The sequence below is a fragment of the Anas acuta genome, chromosome 17 (assembly GCF_963932015.1).
Source record: "Anas acuta chromosome 17, bAnaAcu1.1, whole genome shotgun sequence".
NCBI classification, from domain to species: domain Eukaryota; kingdom Metazoa; phylum Chordata; class Aves; order Anseriformes; family Anatidae; genus Anas; species Anas acuta.
This window is the reverse complement of record NC_088995.1, coordinates 5,591,372-5,613,870: the sequence shown is the minus strand read 5'-3', so window position 1 is coordinate 5,613,870 and position 22,499 is coordinate 5,591,372. Positions and strand designations below refer to the sequence as shown.

The window sequence follows — 22,499 nt, the reverse complement described above, 5'->3', positions numbered from 1 at the left end:
ATCCGGAGGCGAAGCAGGGAGTTCAGCCGGCCCTCGGGGGACCCCAAGCATCTGGGCATGACTTTCTACAGCACCCGGGTGGCTTGGGGAGCCGCGGGTCGTTGCCTCCTGATGGGGCTGTGTGCTTGCGCCGGGTAACGTCAGCTCCAAAACCCTCTCTGCATTCCCTGCACACTTCTGAGGTGCCCCGGGGAACGTTTTGCTGTGGGGCTGTGCGTTTAGCAGCAAGCTGAAATGCAGATGCCTTCTTTTTTTTCCTTTTTCAATCTGAATTTTGGGGAGAAAATGGAGGGTACTAGGTCTGCGATTGAAAGCACCGACATGCCAAATCAGTCCAAATCAGTCTGCTGTCCCCCAGAGTATCACGTTCAGGGGGTTTGCACCTTCGAGCACCCCACACCAAGCACCCCGTGCCCCATGGGGACCCCAGGACGCAGCTGCAGGCTCAGCAGGGCTGATCTCCACAAAGCCATGGGCTCAACTCCAGCACCCGGCTGGGAAAAAACAGGGATCTGAGCGGCAGGGCAGTGCCACCAGCCCCGGCACTAACTCACTCGGGCATTTTAATCCGCGTGTGACGAAGGCTGCTGACCCCAGAGCGGCTCTTTACAGGCAAGCAGAGAACAAAGCAGAGACCCGTAACCCCATGTGAAGGATTTAATCCCCATTGCCCGTCTGATATTGCCCAGCCCCTCCATCCCATTTCCATCAGCACCACTGAGGGTGCCCGATGAACCAGCCGAGTGTCCCTCAAGGGGCTGCTTGTCCCCATGCAGGTTCTTGTTCTCCATCCTCCCACTGCCACCAGCACGCAGTAGGGTCCCTGCACCCCCCAGCCCCACATCCCCTGTGCAGAGGAGGTCACCACGACCCCACCACCGTGCAGGATTTGTTCCCTATGCGATGCAAGAACAAACAAGGCTTTGGGAGCCACGTGAGTACCACGCGATGTGGGACCACCAGCTTCCCTGGCAGGGGAAAACCCTGTTATTTGCTCTGCATTAGTCACTGCCTCCACGATGCTCATGAACCCGATGCAGCCGGCTGTGTCCGTGTTTGCAACAAGCCCAGCACCAGACCCATGGTGCCATACCCTCTGCGAGCAGACCTGTTGCAGCTGAGCCCCCCCAGACCCAGCACACACTGCTGACAGCCCCCAGGGCACCCAGCAGCCCCGAGGACCTTTCCAGCACTCCCAGGAGCCAGAGCAAGGGGAAAAGTCACCGTGCTGCAAGTCAGCCTGTCAGCACACACGCAGTGCCAGTGTTTTCCTGGACACCCAGTAGAGGCTGTGTCTCATCTGAGTGTTTGTGCTGCCAGCTGCAAACCAGCATTGCCAGCGATCCCAGCCAGCACCGGCTGCCTCCAGCCTGCAAAACCCCCCGGGAGCGATGGCACTGCTGGGCGCACAGCTCTCCCCACCCAGAAGCCCACCGACGGCATTCCTTGATAATAGGAAGAGAAGGAAAAAAGGAGATGAAAGGAGAGACCTTTCAGCCAGCTCGGGGTGAGCACCAGCGTGCCCTGTACCTGTCTGTACACCCCCAACTCTCCAGCTCCCCTGGGGAGGAGGTGGAGGAGCACTTCCCAGCTACAACACCTCGCACCATATCAAAGCTGTGGGGAGATGCTGGCTGCTGGCAGTGCGGGTGCCTGGGCGCAGCTCTCCCTACAAGCATCATTAGCAGCCTGATTTATGAACCCAAGGGCAAGCAGCACGTTCGTCAGGTTGTAGATTTAAAGCTACCGGCTGTCACGTCCTACTCCTTAGAACTGGTGCAGCGAGCAGCGTGTGGCTGCGGGTGAGCACTGCTCGCCTGGAAATGCTCATTTCAGCCTGGAAAGGGAGCTGAGAAGGGGATGATGCCACAGGCAGAGCCGGGCTCACTCCCTGCTGAGCCAGCCCCGTGTATTAAGCACCCACAGCCAGCGTGGTCCAGCTCTCTGCCTCAGTTTCCCTCCCCTTCCAAAACATAAAGCAGAGGGAAACCAACCCAAATTACCAAAGAGCAGCAAACCCTGCAGGGCTGCAAGCTTCCCCAAGTCCGACCAGCATCACCAAAGCACTCTCTCCTGTCTCAACCTGTTCCCATGCTGATGAGATTTGTTTCACCAGTGCGACCCAGCGCAGGACATGGCACAGCACGTGTGCCCCCGCAGTGGCACTGATGGCACTTGGCAGCTCCCAGGGCATTCGCTTAAGGACCAACAATCCTCATGCCAATAGAGAAAAATGTTCTGAGCCGCCAGACAAGGTTCCAAGCAAGAAACCGCATTACACGTACGTTAATTGGGTGATTCGATTTCAGAAGATGGGCAGAGGAGAAATCCATCCTCTGCCCTTAGCACGATCTCTCCCCCATCACAGGCACAGGCAGCCCCCAGGTGTGGGCACCGGCGTGCCCCTGCCCTCACAATTCGATTCCGAGCCTTGTCTCTCGTAGATCTTCACCACAGTAATGGCTTACATTTCTACGTGCCAGCTTTAAATGGACACCATTGTCTTATTTAATTAGTTTTCGTGGGATTTATGCCGCTCCACGAAGAACCCCAGGGCTGATGGATTTATGCCCATTTAATTTTTACAACCCGTGGAGCGTCAGTGACTCTGATGAGGAGCAATGGGACGCAACATATGCACAGTTACTGTAAACCGGCATGTTTGTGCATCTGAAAATGGAGCATTAAAGTGATTCACTGGCAGGCAGCTCGCTCATGCCAGCACTTCTGCGCTCGACTCCCGTTCGGCTCAGACCGGCGCCGCGATGTATGTGTGTGCGCGGCCTCTCCATCCCCAGCACGCAGACGGTTTCCCCCAGCTATCTCCATTTATCCACCTCCCACCGACCTGGCTGATGACCTCCCGGGAAGGAGCGAGCCCTCCCTCCTGCCCAGCTCCACTTATCCTTCCCGTGCTTCTCCTTCCCAACCTGTGCACGAGGCTGGGAAGTGGCCGTTTTGCCTGGGCCACCATATTTCCTTCACCTACACAACAAAGTCGATTCACACCTAGGTGTGAATTGAATAAAAGAAGCCTTTTGACACCTGCACGATGACTTTGTGGTAGTGCCCAGCTCCAGGTGATGCTGCAGGGCTTTGTTACGGGGAAAGCAAAATGTTGTGTTTGCTCATCAGCCAGGCTGACGCTCACAGCCTTCGGGCAGCACAGCCCCAAATCCTCCTGACCCACTCATTTATGTGGCAGCTGGCACAAGGTTTTGTGCCCGTATGAATTTCCATTCTCATCCCAACCATATGGGGGAATTCAGCAGCCGAGCAAAGCCCGGTCCTGCCTGCACATCATCCTCATGGTGGTCATCTCGGTGCCGAAACTTCACCGGGATTCAGCACTGCACCCGTGCCCCTGCCCCACCTGGAGCCGACCACAGCCTGCAAGGCAAGCGGTTTGAATGTTGCCAAGACAACTGTGTTGACAAAATTCCCTTTTTTTAGATGACGGAAACAGGGTTTTGTTTTAATTTAGAGTTCAAGGCTGAGCATATTTCAGCAACACGACTGCCGCTTCTATTTTACTGTTTGGTGCAATATTTTCTCGGCGCCTGCGGTGTGCGCTGAAACAAGAGTTTAGATAAAACCGTCAGTCCTGCCACTAACCCCGTCTCAAACTGATGTTCCTATTAGGGCTCGGCCCATCTGTAAAACATAAATTTCACTGCGATCAATTTGCCGAGAGGACTGGAGTTACACCAGCGATTCCGCTTTGACAAATGAGAGCCGCGTTAACACAACGACGCTTCGCCCCAAATGACAAAATAGGTAGATGGGAAATAAATGAGAAAACGCCGTGTGATGGATGGCCTTGAAACCCAATCCCAGCACGAGAGAGGAGTCGCGGCTCCATTTAGAAAAAGAGAAAAAGGGAATTTAAGATCGCAGCAGGTTGGCTCGAGCTGTAATAGCTCCGGAGCCGCCAGCCGGCATCAATAACGCCCGTGGCAGAGCGCGCGCCTCGGAGGCATTGCAGGAGTTCGGCTCCAGGCTCGGCGCAGCTCTGCTCCCGTCCCCTCCTTCACTGCTCCCCCAAATCCCTCCAGCACCACGTTACGTTTCCCTGCTGTACCGAGGGAAGCAGCCCGATCAGGGCGATAAATGGCAATAAGCCTGATCGTCACCGACTTCCACCACCAGTGACTCACGTCACCATTTAAGACTCTCAGAAAATACTGGCTCCTCAGTCCTGCTGCCTCTTTCCAGCAGCCAGAGGTGCAGGAGATCCAGGGGTGCAGCTCCCTGATGCCTTTCAGCCCCTTCGAGGAGCTGAGGCCAATCCCTTGCTCCTGCTCTGTGCCAGCATCCCCCGTGCCCGCACCAAGGCAGAGCGTTCCCACATTCCCGGCCGCTTTCCTGCGGGTTTTGCCTTCGCACTTGTTGCCATAGCACCACCAGCAGCGACAAAGTTCTCCTGGGACCCGTTCCTTGTCCCACGGAGGGCTCTGGCTCTAATTCGGGCAGGAGCAGGGTGGTGGGAAGTGGAGTTTTTGGCTTCCTAAATTTTGCTGCAGGTGCTGCTGGAGGGAGCGAGGCTGTGTGATAGAGGCAGTGCCAGCCCCACGCTGCTCGCTGTGCTGGGGCTCCTGGATAGAGCCCCGCTTGGGGCAGGTCGCAAGTGCACGAGGAGAGGGTGGAAATGGCCCCGATGCTCCTCAGCCCCTGATGCTTCTCTCATGGGGCAGCCCTGTGCCGGTGATGCTGCTTTTGGCTGAAGCACCCCAGCAGGAGCAGAGCCCCCAGCTGAGACCTGCCACTGCTGCTCTGACGGTTTTGGTGAGTCCTGCTCTGCAAACACGACTCTCCCGGCAAGAACGGGCTGTGTGCTTCCAGCAGGTCTGAAATCATAAGCCCGAGAGCCTGCAAAATGGGATTAAGACAAGCCTGCCCTGAAAGGGTACTGCAGGATCTCGTAAGGCATTTCTGAATTGTCATGTAAAAGAGGAGCTATAGAAGGAGTTGCATTAGCATAAATACCTCCAGTTTTATCTACACGCATGCAGTGCCTGCAGGCTTCCACGCTCTGTGTGTGTGACACACGGATAACATACGGGCTACACAAACCTATATCTGCATGGCATGCTGCTGCTTCCCACAGCCAGATCCCGAGCACTTGGGTGCTGCGGGACCGGGATTTATCACCACTCACCCTACAGCTGCTGTGCCGGGCACTGGGTGCCCACAGCCTAACGCCGAGCTCGTTTGGAGCAAAGGGAAGGACGCAAACCTGCTTCCATCCAGCTGCAGCCAGACAGCAGCTTACAGAGCCTTGGCTCCTCAGGACACAATGCATTTATTTTTGGATGCCCACAAGAGATCAGATCACGTCTATAGGTTTCATGTAATACACAGATACAATCGGAGCAGCGGGAGCGGAGCGCAGGCTTTTCAGTTTCATTTGTAGTCTTTGCGAACCGGTCCCTCGCTGTCGGGGTTATTTCTTTAGTAAAAAACTGATGGTATCAACAAGTATCAGACAATATCCTCGTTACTCGGGAAAGGTAAATGCTAATCTATGCGAGCTGAGCTCATGTGACTTATCGGTTACTAAATATAGTTGTTTTCAGGCGCCGATTTCGGCAATCTGGCAGATTTCCTAAGCCTTTGTACAGATCCACTACGGAAACACAAAACGCACGAGCAAAGCCGTGGGGGGGGGGAAACCCCTGGCAGGGGCCAAATGGTCCCTGAGGGGCTGTTTTTGAGGTCCCCAACCCGGCAGCAGGCAGGGTGGTGAGGATGGAGCCCAGACCCCGTGCATAAGATGGCCTCTCCGGTCCTGGCTGGCGGAGGGAACGCGCACAACTCGAGGGGCGCGGGGACTCGTCGCTCTCCTCTGCTTCGGGGGGAGCGCAGCGCTTCTCTCGGTGCAGGCGTCTCGTTGGAGAAACCTCCCCACACCTTGCCTGCGCACCAAGAGGCTCCGTGCCGCGAGTTTGTTTGCAAACACAGGCACGTTTCGGAGCCAGAGAGTACACGAGCGAGTTTGGGGCGTCTTTAGGAAAAGATTGTGGGTGATACGAGCTAGGAAGAAACGGAGGAAGAAATTGCCGACGCAAAAACCAAACTCTTTAAAATAAGATTTCCCCATCCGAGACCTTTAACCAAAAAGGCACAGCCAACAAGAGGTGAGGCAGAAACCTGGCAGGGTGATGTTTTCTTGGCCCCCCCAGAATCCTCCCCACAGCTCCCCATCCACGTAGGTCCCGTTTTGTGCCGCCTGCCTGAGCCGCCAGCACTTAGGGCTGCAGAAGACGACGCAGCAAAGGGAAGCACGCTGGCATTTACAGCAGCCGAGACCCCAGCCCCCAAAAAACACCCCCTGCCATCTCCCCCCCCGTGGCAGACAGCCCCTGCGCCCACCAGAAGGAAGGAGACGCTTCCCCTCCAGCTCGGTGAGAGGCGGAGCGGCTCCTCGGGGACTCGGCGGATAATTGTCAAGTTGCCTGCCAGAATTTCCTCCTGACAGCCAGAACTTGAAAGCGTTGGAAGAAAATGTCTGCACCTGGGCTGCGGAGTCAGCGCGCCTCGTTAAGGGGGGGGGGGGACACAGAGCAGAGGCAGGGGAAGACATGCCCGTTTGCACCCTAGCATCGAGGGGTCCAGATGTGCATGCACGGGGGTCTCTTGCCCTCTTTTTCACCTCACCAAAAAATATTCCCACCAGCCCCCAGCTGTTAGGTGCAACCCTCACCAAGAGCCAGACCCCAAGCAGGGCTCCTCTCCATCCCTCCCCGCACCAGGGACTTGTGTCCCAGGGGATCCTCAAGTCCTTGGTGGGCAGAGGCGGGGGGCAAGGTGCGAGCTGCCCCCCTCCCAAGGGCAGGAGCCAGCCGTGAACCCCACATTGAGGGGCTCTGCTGGGTGCTGGGGCACCTTTGGGTGCCCCTTCCCCGCCGGGACCGATCAGGATCCGGCCCCCTGCCCACCCCAGTGCTCTGGGGACGGAGGGGCACAGTGGGGCGGTGGGAACAGCACTGCTCACGTTGATGTCGGTTTTTTTTTTGGGGGGGTTCTCCTGCAGTGTCCCCCCCACTCAGTACCCAGAGGGGCCCGGCGGGTGCGCGTTCAGCACCCGGGACAGCTCCGGCACCGCCCGCAGCCGGGGTGGGGGGGGGGGACACGGCGCTGCCCCCCCCCCCAACACCAACACCCCCCCCTTCATCTCAGGATGCCGGACAGATCTCAGCCGTCCCATTCCTGCCCCTCTCTCCCTTCTCGCCCCCCCCGCTCCCCAAAAATTGTCCCCAGCCAAATTGCCCCCCCACACACCACCCCGCCCGTCTGCCCCCGCAGAAGGGAAACCCCCCCTATAAAAAGCCCCCCCCTCAGCAAACCGCCCGCCCTTGCCCCCCCGGCCCCATACAAACTTGCTGCAAAGAGTCGCGGGGGAGGGAGACGAGAGCAGGCTGCGCCCCCCCCCGAAGCTGGCTCAGCGCCCCCCTACAGCCCGGGGGGGGGCACACGGAAGGGAGCCCCGTGGGGAGGGGGGGGCACACACCGCTCTGCCCCCACGGGGACCAAAAAGCGGCTTTAGCCGGGCACATCCCACGCGTGTGCCCCCCCCCCTCCCGGTGGCTGATAACCACGGGGGGGGTCGGGGGACACCCCCTTCCTCCCCCCCCAAAAATAAAAAATAAATAAAGGCACGGCGGAGGGGCCCCGGTGCCTCGCCGGAAAGTTTCCCGGAGAAGCGGAGCGGGGCTGGGGGCTGCCCCGACGCCCCCCCGTGTGTGTGTCCCCCCACCCACCCACCCGGCTCCTACCTGGCGGCGGAGAGGAGCCGGCCCCGGCCCCGGCCCTGCCCGGAGCATCCCGGAGCGGCGCTGGGCTCGGCTGGGCTGCCGGGGGGGGGAGCCAGCCCTCGCTGCGCCCCTTTATCCCCGGCAGCACCGAAACGAATCCGCTTTGACGTCCAAGCGGGGTTTTTATGGGTGTGGAGCGAGCCGGTGCAGCCCTCATTAGGAGCCACTCCGCTCTCCAAATCATACATCTTTTATATAACCTCATTTCCAGCCTGCCTTGTCTCCCCCCCCCCCCCTCCCCTCGGCGAAAAGCCCCCCCCCTCCTCCTCCTCAGCTCCCCCCCTTGCCACCCCCGCTAATTAAAAAGCCGGGAGACCCCCCCCCGGCCCCCACTTGTTGCCAAAAAGCTGCGCTCGCATCCCGCGGGCCCTCCGCAGCCTGCCTGGGGCAGTGGGGGCTCAGCCCTCCCCGGCCCCCCACCCAGCCCAAAACCCCCAGCAGCCCCCTCCGTGCCCCTAGAGAGCCGCAGCCCCCCTGATCCTGCACCCTACTGATCAAAGGAGCTGTAAAAAAGCCCCCTCTTTCCCCAAAAGCAAGTGCCCCCCCCTCCACACCAGCTTGTCCCTGCACCTCTGCGCCCAGGGCAGGTGGCACCAGCCCCACTGGGGTCCCCCCCAGTGCCCCCAGCCTGGAGCCTTGCACTGCACTGGGATCCTGCAGCTGAGGGCTGGGGCAACCCCCGAGCCTCTGCCATGGTGGGGGTGCACGGGGGGGGGCTCCCCTTCGCCCCGGCTCCCCTCCTGGCTCTGTACCTGCCCCTGCTACGGCCCAGTGCAGACCCAGGCTTGACATCAGTCTTCAGGCTTTGCAATTGTGCTCATTCCCATGGCAACAACAAACACCGAATTATAGATATATAATATTATATAAACCCCACCGGGCTCGCGGGCAGGAGCAGGAGGCTCACCTGCTTGCAGCTTTCCCCCCCCGCCCCCCCAACAGACCCCAGAGGCTGCTCCCCCGGGAGTGTGGCCACGCAGCTCCAGCCTGGCCCCGGCTCGCTGCCACGGCTGCCCCAGGAGCCAGCCACTGGCCCCGCCGCCTCTCGGGGGGCTCCCGGGTGAACCCCAGCACATCACAGGGGGCAGCTCGATTGCAAAAATTCCCCCCCGGGGAGAGGGGAGCAGCAGCCCCCTTCCTCCCCCGGGGACTCCTTGCGGAGGTGGCGCAGGGGAGAAGGCAGCTGGAAGGGGGCTGTGCCCCCTGCTCCTCACACTACACATCTATCAAGCTGTAACGCGCTGTCTGGGGCTAATGAAAACATAATTATGCCTGTTTAGATGCAGGAGGACTAATTTAATAGCAAGCTACCAAACGATGCCTGCTCTGCTCCATCGGGTAGGGAAGCCTGCCCCGCGGAGGGATGAGCGGCACGGGGTGGGCGCACACAGATGAAGAAAGGCTTCACGACCCGGTCCCGGGCTGAAAATCGTCACCTTCAGCCCAGGCTGAGAGAAGCCCAAGGGATTCTCCTTTTTGGGCTCACATCATTGAGCCTGGTGCTGGAGATGCTCAGGGAAACTGGACGGGGCTGTGCCACGCAGCCACCCGTGGGCACGCTCTGGAGCTGCTCCGTGGCAGGACCCCAGAACCTCTCCACCAGCCCCGAACCCCGATGCTCACGGCTGCTTTTAGGGCTGGAGGAAGGAGCTGAGCTCGTCCACGGGCCACCACCTCACCAGGGCATGGCAGCACGTGCTTCTCCTGCGTAAAACTTAACGGAGTGATGCTCACTTCTGTATCAGACGGGGCTTTGCAGGAGCCCATGAAGCCAGGAGCACAGCACCAGTGTCAGAAGGGGGCTGCTGGCCTGTGCGTGTCCCACCATCCCCCTGAGACCAAGAGCAGCCCCGGGCATCCTTTTCTTCTAATTAGGAGGTTCACCAACAGCCCACGGGCCAGAGCTTGACCTGGGGGTGCAGAAGGTTTCTCGCCACCTTCTCCAGCCCCTCTGCACCCAGGGAGCCCATTCCTGGCTCCTGGCTCGCCAACAAATATTTGCACCTCCCTTCCTCCAGCCAAGAGCACTCGTACACACGATTTCTCCATAGGGAGCACGTTCCTGTAATCCTGCCTCATCCTGCCCGGGGAGCTCAGAGTCACGGAGAAGACATCCGTGCCCCCACACCTCATCCATGGAAGTCACGTCCCTTTTTACAGCAAGGACCAAACGCTGGTGGTGCCACCGAGCGAGTTACCCCCAAAAGCATCTCGGGAGGGGGGCGCAGCCCCTGCCCTGCCCCTTGCCCAGCTCCCCCTCTGTCTGAAATCAGCTCAGTGCTGTTTGCCTCCAGCCATATGCTCCCGGCGCTTATAGAAGCCAAATATAAACCAAGCAGCTCGTGCTCCCCCAAGTTTCCTTTCCCCCCTCTGCTCTGGGCTCACCTCCCCTCCGCTCGCCCTCACCCACCTCTGCCTGGAGCCTTGGGCTCGGGGGGTGCCAAAAATGCTGCTCCTGGAGCTCGGAGGTGCTGGGGAGCCGGCAGGGATCAGGCACACACACACAGCAGCCGCCGCCGTGCTGGAGTTATTCGGCTGCTATTTCTATGCCACCCGAAACGCGTTCGAGGGATTACGGCGGCGGGAATAAAGAAAGGGCTAAACATATTTATACCGAAGCTTAAGGAGCCGATGTAACGGCACGCACACACACACACACACACACACACCAGCTGAGAGGGGGGTCTGGCACCGAGGCTGCAGCGATTTGGGACAAATCCCAGGATTGTCTGTCTGTGCGTGCTCCAGTTTAGAGCGAGTGCGGATGCTGGCGCTTGCCTATGGGTGGCAGTGAGCCTTCACGGTTGCTGCCCTCCCCGAGCAAAGAGGCTCCGGAGGGCCTGGGAAGTCCCCCAGCTGGGCAAGCTGCTGGACACGTTTTGGGGAAAAAGCTGGGGAAACCCACCCGAGAGCCAACCACCCGCCTTCAGCCTCCCTGCACCGTGGGCTGTGTTGTTAAACGTGCTGCTGGGAAGCCTTCCCCAGCGCATCTCGCCGCCTCCGACGGTGTAAAGTGGGTTATAAAGGGTGATCTCTCTCTCACACGTACGCGTGGGCACGCACACACACACAAAATCTAATAAAAAGATATTAGTCGAAGAGTATTTGGCTTCTGGCATTAAACTCCAGCTTCACACAGACACCAAAGAAATGAAATTATGGGAGCTCACAAACAAGAAATTCCAGGGGGATGAATTAATGTTTCATCACTATCACAGGGCAGAGAAGTACCTGCCTGTCTTCCCTCGCCTTTCTTTCCCTTGTACTTCAAAACGCGAGGCTCCTGCCTTTCAGAGCCCCAGCATCACGTCTCCCACAGCACCATCCCCACCTCCCCATCAAACCCGGGATTGTTTTCATCGCCGCTTTAAGGACGCGCTGGAGGTCTGACAAACGCACCACAGCTCAAGGACGCCTTGTAAATCCAGGGTCTAATTTGAACAGATGAAAAACCTGCTTTGAGCCCTCGCTTCGCATGCTGGAACCGGCTCGAGTCACTTCTGGGTTATTCAGATGCAAACACTGTTTTTAAACACAAGTGTCTGAGGCATCCGCGAGCAGCTGGAAGTTTGGGGGCAGATGCTCAGCAGCGGCAGAGCTACACGACTCCACCGAAATCAGCAGAATTGAGATCATTAAAGCTAGAGAAAAGCAGCCAGCCCTCAGTGTTTTATACCCTCCGAGCCCCTGTCTCCAGCCCCTTCCCTTCTAGGAGCCCCCCGACGCTGCCTTTTCCCCTTCAGATCAGCTCTGGGGGTGACCCCAAACTGGAAAATCACTTTGTGCCAACCCTTGTTCAGAGTGTTATTTCTATTAAGCCACACGTCGCAGAGGGCTGTGGGTTAAAGGCTCTTTCTAAAAGCCCCAAATCCCTAATCTCAAACTCAAAGTTATCGCCGGGGGACCTCGGGGTGGGTAGTGACAAACACAGGAAAGGGCCCTGCCCCAGCCAGCGCCCTGGGTAAATAGGCGAGGGGCGGGGAGCGGAGGGGCTGAAGCAGGCTGACAAGGCTGATAAGCCAAATCTGCAAAGCATTCACAGCAAAAAGAACACAAAGCGAAAACCCAAAAGCGGAGAAACAGCTGCTGTTGAGTCCTTAATTTCCAAAAAAGACCCCGCTAGCAGAAAAAGAGCAGCGAGGAAAAATGGCAGAAATATTCCGCCACCCACCCAGCAAAGCCCCTGGTGGGATACGGAGATGGGTGGAGAGGGATCCTGCAGCATCCCTGCTCCCCCCCACCCTCACTGGAATAAAGCAGAGCATTTCAAGCCTCCCACGAGGAGAAGTGTGGCCCCTTCATCCCGCTCACCCCTAAAAGCAGGGCAGCCCCCCTGCAGAGACCAGGGGGAAGGTGGCAATGTGAAAGGTTGGTCCCAGCCCCCAAATCACAGCTCCAACAAATGCACGCCAGGGCATGCACCTGGACACGCACGTCGGTCACGCACCTCTGAATCAGCATCCTCCAGCCCCAGCCAAGCAGTGCCCAAGGATCTGCCCCAGCCCAAATGCGTGAGTCAGAATCTCCCCAAAAAAAGGGAGAAAAACAACAACAGGGGACACAGAGCTGGGCCTTTTTCCATTTTTTTTCTCCTTTTCTCCCCACAAACAAAAGAAAAACGGCGCTCAGCCTTCCCACCAACTGGTGAGAAGTTTGCAGAAGCAATGCCAGGAATTCAGATTTATTTCGGGAATGACTTTAATGGGATATTGAAAGGCTGCTGTAATTTAGAGGTATTAAGTAGCTTCTCCCAGTTAAACCAAAGCAAAGTTAAACACTGCTTGCTGGAGAGGAGCTGGCTGCCCTAAAAAACAGCACGATTGCAACGCTTCACCTCCACTGTAGGCAATTTGTTCCCCTTGCCACCAAATCACTCCTCAAGAGCAGGAAAAGGAGGAAATGGAGCCTCCCAAACCCAACCAAGGCCAGATCCTGCCAGCCCTCCTGTGCCAGCGAACCTAATGCAGGATTTAACGTGCCGAGCCCCGAGCTCACAGCTTTGGGGAGTTTTTAGAGCAATTTACGGCTTTTTGGCTACCCCAGCCTGGTGATTCACTTACCCACAAGCCATCCAGGTCCTGCTGCAGAAGGCTCCCCACGGACAGATCCTGGCTCAGCTCAGCACCTCTACTTGCAGGCTCCCCAGGCCAACCCCAGTAATTAGAGGGAAGCTCTGCGGTGTCACCTGCTTCGTTAGCACAGGTGTCACTGGCCCTGACGAGGTGTGGGACCCTCCCTGGGGCTGAGATGTTTCCTGATGTTCCCCCTCCCCATGGATTTCAGCCCAAACACCAGCCCCTGCTGTGCCCCCCTCCCTGGGGCCATACAGTGGGCCAAGTGCATGGTCCCATCATGGTCCCATCATGGTCACACTGTCAGCAGAAGCCCTTTGGCAGCAGAAATTGGGTTGTGGTTGTGACTCTTCTAGATATTTGTCCTCTGCCACATGTCCCACCTCGGCTTTGGACCAGGGCAGCCCAACCTGCTGCTCCCTCCCCATCCCAACCCACTTTTTCTGCCCTGCAGAGACCACTATGGGACAATTTGGGGCCCAGAGGTGCTCAGAAGATACCTGGAGAGCTGGCATCCTACAAACATTCAGGAGTTTGTTTTATTTTTAGCAGCATCACCTTCCCCTCCTCGTGTGAGTTTTTTTTTGCAGCAAGAGCAGGGCTGGTGTGCTGGGAACAGGCTCTGGGTTCAGAGCCGGAGGCACCCACCCACACAGCCTGAGGGGGAATTTTGAGGCCAAAACCACTGCAAACAGGAAAAATAGCCTAAGGAACAGAGAGGCCACCTTGGTCCCATGAAGCACTACCCTACGTAATGCCAGAAAAACGATCCCCATCTCCCCAGCCCCTGTTTTACAGATGGGGAAACTGAGGCACGCGAAGGGACAGGGGTCAGCTGAAATACCTGTATCACCCTCATTTTAAAAAGCAGAGAAAAAGCCTCAGGGCTTCTCTTTTCCCTAACCAGACTTCTGGGTGAGGGACAGGGCTCGGGGTTTTCCCCACGAGGCTGGAGGAACATCGTGCCTCCCAAGCAGGGGGAGGCTGGAAAGCGCTCGCCCCGAGACGCCGGCCGCAGCCGGAGCAGCCCAGCCCAACATTTGGCAGAGCAAAAGCTTCTGTTTGCCATTTAGCAATAAATCAGCATCAGCCACTCCAAAAGAAAGCCCAGAAAGAAAGGAAAAACCCCCGAAGTAAGGTCACGATTGAGAAAGAAGTCTTCCAAAACGCCCCATGGCAGCAGGGGGATCGCTGCCTGCCCTGCACGGGCAGCTCCCAGCCCCAAAAAGCTCCCCAGCAGAGCCCACCCCTGGGCACTGAAGCAAGAAGCCAGCCCTGCCCCATGCTGGTTCCTCTCCTGGGGGAGGAAATGAGGGCAATTTGGGAAGTTTGGGGACACCTCCCATTTGGCAGCTTCCCAGGTGGGGTGTCCAGAGGCGGCACGGGGCAGGTGGCCCCTGCGCATCCCTCCCAGGACCTGGGCACTGCAGACATCCCCCAGGGACCTCGTGGGGAAGAGCAGGAGCCCGCTTGCTCTCCCCCTTGTAGCTGTAAGGCAGAACAAAACCCACTTTGGACGCTTTTTCGCACGATTCAGCTTTCTCACAAAGAAATCACTGTTTTTTTTTTTTTCCCGGGGAATGTTTTCTCCTCGCTAGCTCCGCAGCCTGCTTCCCCTTCCCTCTCCAGCTTCCTGCTGGCTCATAAAGCAGCCTCTCTCGCCCGTGCAGAATTTTGGAGAGATATCACAACCTCGAATGTGTTTTTCTTGCTCCCGGGGTCCTATCAACCCCCTGCGGAGGAGCACACGGGGCAATCTACGGCCCTTGCCGCTGCGCTGACGGGGCGCAGAAGTGAGCTGCAATAAACAGCCCCATCCGAGAGCTCTTCGCTTCCTTGATATCATCAAGATTGACAGGGCCTTGGACAGGCTTCCCCCTCCCCATGTTTTGTGTTTTTTTTTTTTCTTTTTTTTTTTTTTTTTCAGCCTTTTATTCCCAGTGGCCAAGAACATTTAGTCTGGCCGGGAAAAGGAAATCACATTAGAGAATTACGGCTCATTTAGCAGGTCCCACTGGAAGCCCTGCAATAACCACTGCCTTCCTAACAGGATTAGCCAGCGTCTGAACCTCCCGATCGCGCTGCAGTCGTCTCCACTCCCAACATCTCGAGGACCCCAGAAAACACCAAGCGACCGCAGAAACCCCAAATTGAGGTGGACCCAAAGAAGGGAAGATGGAGAGGGTGCAGGGGACCGAGCCCTGCCTGCCTGCAGCTGCAGACCCCTCTCTGCCTTGATGATTTGGCTTTTCCCAGCTTTAGGGCTCTGCACCCAGCAGTGTGAGTTGGATCCTGGGAAGGATCCAGGGGTATCAGCCTCAGAAATACATCGGGACACGTTCTGCTACACACCAGCAGCAGCTCCTGATGCATGAAGGTTACCACCTGAGACATTCATATGGTTGAGGGTCCCCTGACATCAGTCTTGGAGGCTACGGGAACACAGGTTTTGGGTTGGCATCACACTTAGCATGTTTACTGGGATCAGCTCTCTGTCTTTAAGAGGGTAGGAGGGTTTAGGAAAAAAAAATATTCAGAGGAGAAGATCAGGAAAGAAGCCAAAAGGTGCCACCAGAACAGCCAAGATCAGGTTTTGCCTTCGGTGGTGCTGAAACCTCGTCGCTTCTCCCATCCCTGTCCCCACTCGGTATGAGGAAGAGGCAGTGAAAGGGCAATAAATCAGGCGCAGCACCATGTCTGAAAGCACACCTCTGTGATTTCACGGGGGCTGAACATCTGCCTGTCGCCGCAAAGCAGCTCCCAGCGCTTCATCACACCAGCGCGGTCCCAGCAGCTCGGGGCACACAGCACGGCAGGAGCGCTGCGAAACGCAGCCCACAGCAACTGGCAGAGACACCACAAATCATCCCAGTGGCATCCCTCCACGGGGCTCCACCACGTCCCGCTGCACCTCGCGAGGAAGGGTGCAAAGTCTGGGCAGGATTTGCTCGGAAGAGCTTTTGGGGGTGCAACAAACCCTTGCCTTCCACCTGCACCTTGTTTGCTTCAGCCAAAGCAATTCACCGAGATCGTATTCTCACCAGTTCCTGACTCCACTGCACACCCGCTACGGGCAGCTATTGGCATCGCTGAGCCCCACCACATGCAGGTACAGGACCCCAGGATCCCAGCCCGGTCCCACTGCGGTCCCTCCCCAGCCAGATGTGGGGGGCTGGGAGGTGTTGAAGCCCCTCCAGCCCCACCACAAGGAGCTCAGAGAATCAGCTCCCGACTCGGATGCTCCAAGGGAGCTGGGGTGGCTGAGGAACCTCATTACTGCTGCAGATGAAAAGGCCAGGCAGGGCTGGTTTTATTTTAACAGAGCACCGCATCGCCGTCCCCGCAGCTCCCACGCTGTTCCAGCTCCTCCACGAGATGCTTCCATCATTAGCAAGACTTTTGTCTGCAGGTGGAGGGACCTTTGCAGGGCTGCTAACGAAGCTGCGTGGGCAGGGTTAATTGCCAGGGGTCGGAGCCATGAGCCCAGCAAAGGATGCTCCGGGGAAGGCTTGGGGACCTCGGGGGCTTTGCATTAACCCCAACGACAAGGCGAGGGGTGAGGAGGGAGGGATGATGCAGAGCCCAGAGCAGGGAGAGCTTTGCTCACACACACACGGTGTAATTCAGTCTGCAGGGTCTCAGCCAAGCCAAAAATCGAGCAAGAGGCTGAAAGGGCAGAAGTGCTGATGTGGCTAACGAGCGTGCATGGGCTGTGAGCATCCCTGCTGGCGAGAGCACCGGAGGGGGGTTGCAAAGACCGGTGTTGGCCTCCCACCAACCTCAAGCTGTGGGGAGCAGGAGGATGCTCCTGGGTGAGTGAGGGCTGATCTCCCTCCTCTCAGTGCTCCCAGCCTGTCTGTCTGTCTGTCTGTCCCACAGAGGATGGGCAGCGACCGCCTGCATCGTGCCATCATGCCATGGCAAAGATGCTCTTGCTCGCTCAGTGCAGAAATCACCATTATCCCCATCACTTTGTGCTTTGGGAGGGTTTTTTCCCCCCTGTGACTGCAGCCTGAGCTAGAGCAGTGCGTTGCTCTCCTCTGGGTCTTCTGCAGGGACTCCTGAGCACCATCACCCTTCCCAGCATCGCTCCGATCAGCGCCCTATGGGACAGAAGCACTGCTTGGCAAGCTGGGAATGCACAGATCTGACCTAGCACAACCAAGTACAGCATCCAGGAGCACCAGCCACGGCAGAGGAGGCGACGTGGGGCTTGTCCCAGGACATCTGGCCAGCAGCGAGGCCTGGAGATGCAATTAGAGGAACCCAGCAGGAAGGAATAAATATTCCTGTGCATTTATCCCTATGCCACAACAGCTGCTTCTGCCACAGCAGTGACCTTTCCAGCTTGATTTTTTTTTTTTTTTCACAATACAGTTTGGAGATGGGTTAAAGGCCAAGAAACCAGCCCTAAGGGAAGTGCCACAAACCACCAGGGCTTCAGTCCTGGACCTGCTTCATGGGCACAAGGCGGCTTTTCCCACGTCCTCTCGTGCAGGTTCTTGTATTTCAGAGAAGCCAGCAGCTCCACGTGATGCCTGAGAGCAGGACAAGAAGGAGCTCCAAGGCATCCCTGCCTTCCCCGACCCCTTGGACCCAGCCTGTACATCTCCCACCACCCGAGGCAGGCGCACAGCTGCCCCCCACCCTCCCTCCCGTCCTCTCTCTCCTCCTGCTTGTTTGTTTGTTTTGCCATCCAAGCGTTCACCAGGAGCAGCGGGGTCTGGCAGCCCGAACTTCCCTGGGGAAGAAGTTCTGGCATCCAGCATCCAAGTGGAAAGTTGCTCAGAGCCTGTCTCATCTCACTTTTGACATATCACCGCTGTCCATTTCCCTTCCCAAGGAAATCTGATTTGTTCCAAAGTTTATAGTTTCAGTGACCTAATCCCAGCATAGTTGTTCCTGTTTCCCTTTAATTTACTGCCTCAGCTTGTATTAATTGATGTATTGCAGAGGGCATGAGCCAAGCTAATTGTTTTAGAAAAAGAAAAAAAGAAGAAAGAAAGGGAGATGTGAGGTCCCTCGGCGGATTATTGAGGTATTTGAGTGGGGAAGCAGCAGCCACCAGCACACAGCAGTAGCTGCAAACAGAAGCAGCTCCAGGAGAGGTGGGGGCTCTCCAGTTGGCGTCACGCAGACAGAAATACCTGCCCTGGGGTGACCCGGGGGAGCCAGGAGAGGTGGGGGCTGGGATGTTTGCCCTTCCCTGCTGGGCTGCTTCTGTCTGATTTTGGGGGATCAGGGCAGTTTCCAGAGGACAGGATAAATGCGGATGATGATGGGTGATACCCAGAGCAAGGAGGATGTGGGGAAGCACAAGCTGCTTGCCTCGCCTGTGAAGGTGATGGAGCAAATCCTCCTGGCAGCTGTTTCCACCCACGATGGACGAGAGCGGTTGGGAAGTGCCAGCAGGGATTTATCAGGTGTAAGTCAGGGCCAGCAGACCCGATCGCCTTCAGGGCGAGAGAACTGGCTCCGTGGACAGGGGAAGAGCCGTGCCAGTTGTGTAACCTCCCCTGGGCAAGGCTTTTGATTGTCTCCCATAATATTCTTGTGGTCAAACTGGTGGAATGAAGATTGGGTAAGTAAATTAACCGAGGACAGGGTGCAGTCTCGGAACGCTTTCAGATGGTATCAGAAGGCAGGGCTGGAGAAACAGCCCCACGGAGCTCGGGGAGCCGAAAGCCAAAACCCCATCTGGCTGCTAGGAGAGGAGACCCCAGTATCTGGGCAGGCTGGGCCCAAAAAGCTGGAGAGCAGCTCTGGGGAAAAGGACCTGGAGGCCCTGGTGGACCAGAGGATGAACCATGGTTTAGCTTGGCCAAAGTCTACAGCTTCCTGGGCTGTACGAGCAAAAGCAACGGCAAAAAGGACAATTCCCTTCTATTTAACACTTGCAAGGACAAATAGTGTCCAGACACGGCCACGCAGGAGCTCAGCCAGAGGAGATCACCGAGCTCCCAAGCTGTGGAGCTGGGCTCCTGCTGCCCAAAAACGAGCAGGGGAAGAGGAGCCCCACGGGGATGCCAGGAGAAGCAGGAACATGGGAAATTTGGGCTCGCTCTAGGCAAAAAGAGTCTGCTTGCACAGCTTAGTGTCATTTTTGGAGACCTCACACTCGGCTTTGCTGGCTGGTTTTGAGCAGAAGGGGAGGAGAGGCATCACCTCCAGCAGCTCCAGCTGACCACACCATGCAACACCTCTGGGACCCGAGGTGTGAGCAGCACAGCTCCGTTCCCACATGTCCCCGGTCCCTCCGAACCCCAGCACCATCCTGTTAAAGTTTCCCAGAAAACAAACTTGCTCCTTGTTGTTTTCCATACCGAAAGCCTTCCCCCCTGCCCTTCGCATAAATCAGCACGGGCTCTTTCAGCACGGCTCTCACTGAGAGGTTGATTTATTCGGGAGCAACACAGGGAGTTTCCAGATTAACACTAATTGCTCTCCCAAATTACTTAATAGTTTAAATTGCAGCCCTCTCTTTGGAAATCATCTCAGAGAGTTCAATAAAAAAAAAAAAAAACTATCATCGGAGAGACAACTGCAAATTGATAAAGTCTTTGAGACCGGGCTAATATCATTGCTGTCTGGCAAATTTATTCATCTGAAACAAGACGAGAAGGATAAACACTCTCGCTCGGCAAGGAGGACACCGCCTGCTACCGAGCTGCTCAATTTTCTCTTCCAGAGACACTCTTATTGCTCCGAGAGGGCCACGACACGGCTGAAACAACTCAGCCGGCTGCAGTGCCTGCAAACGAGCAGCACTAAAGGAAAAAAAAAAATAAACAGAAATGCAATAATGATAATAGGGCGAGCGCTCGTGCTTGTGGCAGCAGGAGCTCGACCTTCGCGGGCGCTCCTGGCCGGGACTGCGGGAGTTGGCGGCCGCAGAGCTCCCGCAGGGCTGAAATTGTCACCCAGGAGGGGAGGGGAAAACTTGTTTCATTTTGGCCGCTTCCCAATTTCCCAGCCCCTCTGGGGGCAGGAGGTGCAATGTCGCTCTCGCAGGGGAGGCCAAGGGAGGGAGGGGAGGGAGAGCAGTGAAGCTGGGGGTACCGCATCCTCCTGCACCAGGGCAAACCCAATGCACCCAGCCCAGAGGCTTGAACCAGCCCTAAAATGAACCCAAAGGGGCAAAGATCCACGGGCAGGGGTGCAGAGGGACTCCTGGTGTTGTGGGGCGATGCTAACCCGGGCAGACACCTCCAGGATCATTGGGCACTGCAATACTCCGTGGTGTGCCCGTGCTGATGGTGCAGACCATGAAAAGTCGTGCCTGGCACCCCCCAGAAAATCCCCGGCAGAAAACTCCTCCCAGATCCATCCCCAGCTCGGCAGCGAGGGGGTTACGGGCGGCTGCTGCCCAGCGCCGTGCCGGGAGCAGCGGGGGCTTGAGAGCCAGCCCGGCCGATGGCTGCCATCTGCTCCTGGCACCTCGGGCCACCGCCGGAGCCCAGAAGCACGGCAAAAAACAAAACCCCAGCCGGCAGGCTCGGGGCGGGACGAGGTCTGCTCCAGCCAAGCCAGCAAAAAGCCCTTTGGGGTATTTAAAGGGATGCGAAATGCCACCTACATCGGTCCCCCACGAAGGGTTGGTGGGGGACCCGCCCTGCTTCTGCTGCTCAAAGCTGCCCCGGTGGCATCATTTCTCTGCACCACGGTGGCAGAAACACCGATCCCGAGGGATCTCCCTGGGATCACCCTCCCGGGGACGCACGGAAGCTCCCGGGGTTGCCGTGCTAAAGGGCAACGACCCCATGGGGCTGCAGCTTTCTTGCCCCCCCCCAGTAATTCACGGATCTGTCCCCATTCCTCGCCCGCTCCGGGAAGGCGTCCAAGGGAGCCGGCTCCGAGAGGCAGCCAATTTAAGCAAGAAACGGGAAAAACGCAAGCGCTGCCGGGTGCCCGCCGGGTGCCCTCCGAGCCACCGGCCAGCGAGCGCTGGGGGAAAGAGGCCAAATTCCCTGCCCCATGGCCTGACCCCCCCCCCGGGGCTCGGGGAGGCAAAACCCTGCAGAAAAAAAAAGTCTCATTCATCATTCAGCCTCTGTTTGTTTTCTGCGCTCCGCTAAGCTCAAACAAGCAAAACAGATTAGCTGGTCTCATTTGTTTCCTACTTAATTACACCTCTTCGGCGCTGATGTAATATTTCAAGATTTGGGTTGCTAAGGATGAAAATCCACCTTCCCCCTCCCACACCCACCTTGGCTTTTCATTCCCATAATGAAAAAGCCCAGATGGGTTTGTGTTTCTTTTTTTCTTTCTTTTTTTTTTTTTCTTTTTCTCCCCAAAAAAGTCTAATTATTGAGGAATTCAACAACTCTGAATTCGGAAGCTGCCAAAGAGCGCTCAGGTTGTCAGAAGCAGATGGACTTCGGCTCCAGCTTTTCATCACGTTATCCAACGCCCCCCTCAAGTGAGATGGAGGGGAGGGGTAAGAGCCCTGCATCTGCAGCCGCACGCGGCCCCGGATAACTTCAGCTGTCCCCCCCCCCTCCTCTAAGAATTGCTTCGCCATCAATAGGACTTCCCAGGAAGCCGGCGCAGCTGCGTGCAGGCGCAGTTGCAGGATGAGCTCGGGGAAGGAGCAGCCGCCTCCCCACGGGCTGGAAATGCCTCCCGCCGAGCTTCGCTCTCCGCACGAGGCCCCCGCCGCCGTGCCTTTGTGCTGCTCGGCTTCTCCAACCCCAGCTCGAGCTCACGAGTCAGCACAGAGCCGGCTTGGGATGGGTATTGAAAGCTGAAGGTCCAAAAAAAAAAAAAAAAAAGAGGAACAGCCACCCCGGAGGGAGCAGAGGGACCCACAGCTCAAAGAGCCAGGGGTGCTGCGATGTCCTGCGCCGGCCAAAGCGATGCTGAGGGCAGCCCCCCTGTGCCAACAGCAAGCTTGAATGCAAGGGTGGAAAAAGCCACGCAGCCAGAGGGTCGGAGATGAGAGGTGACCACAGCACAGCTCCTGGGCTAAGGGATCAGCAGGGGACAGGGGGCTTGGGACATCCGACCGCGGCCACCCCATAGCCCTGACATCGCCACCTCTGCGTGTCCCCTGGAAACCTCCCAGCTCAGTCACAGCTCAGACATCTGTCCCTGTTCCCCCCCTTCCCAGCCATGCAGGGACAACGGGGACACCCCACAGATGGGCTCGCCACACCGCCACGGCCACCCCACCCTTACTTGTGCGCCGGCATCGCGCCCCCGCACGCGGGGCTCCGTCGCGGGGAGGACGAGCGAACAAAAGCCACGCACCGGCTCCACGGCTCCGGCTGCATCCTGGGGCTGTCCAGATGGGGACAGAAAGCTCCCGGCGGCTCCACGAACCGCGCTTGCTTGCAGAAGAGCCGCGGGAGGGCTGGCTGAGCCGTGCCGAGCCGGCTGCGCAGCCCCAGCCAGCTTTCCCACGGTGGCATTCGCCCTCGCCGGGGCCCAGCCACGTCCCCTCCCCGTGCCCGGCTCCACGCAGCCCTCCCGGGGACCCCGATCTGCCCGACAGCCCCTCGGGGCCCCCAAAGGTGGGAGCAGGGGGCATCGCCCGCGATTTGGGGTAAAACAAGCACCCGTGGGGCGTCACAGCCCCGAGGGGTCCCGGTGCTGGAGGCGCTGGTTATTCAGT

At 57.7% G+C, this 22,499-nt stretch overlaps 1 protein-coding gene across 7 annotated transcripts in view; it reads right to left on the bottom strand.

Moving 5' to 3' along the window:
• The window catches only part of NOS1 (nitric oxide synthase 1), a 62,755-nt gene extending 40,462 nt beyond the window's left edge, over positions 1-22,293 (bottom strand). For 4 of the 7 annotated variants that reach the window (XM_068701263.1, XM_068701264.1, XM_068701268.1 and 1 more), the window contains exon 1: positions 12,875-13,026. The gene's annotated coding sequence lies outside the window, so the exon portion shown is untranslated. Of the gene's footprint in view, positions 1-7,775; positions 7,950-12,874; positions 13,027-22,063 lie in introns of those variants that run through there. The other 3 variants (XM_068701266.1, XM_068701267.1, XM_068701265.1) reach the window with 3 other exon arrangements.
• Positions 22,294-22,499: the final 206 nt, after the last annotated feature.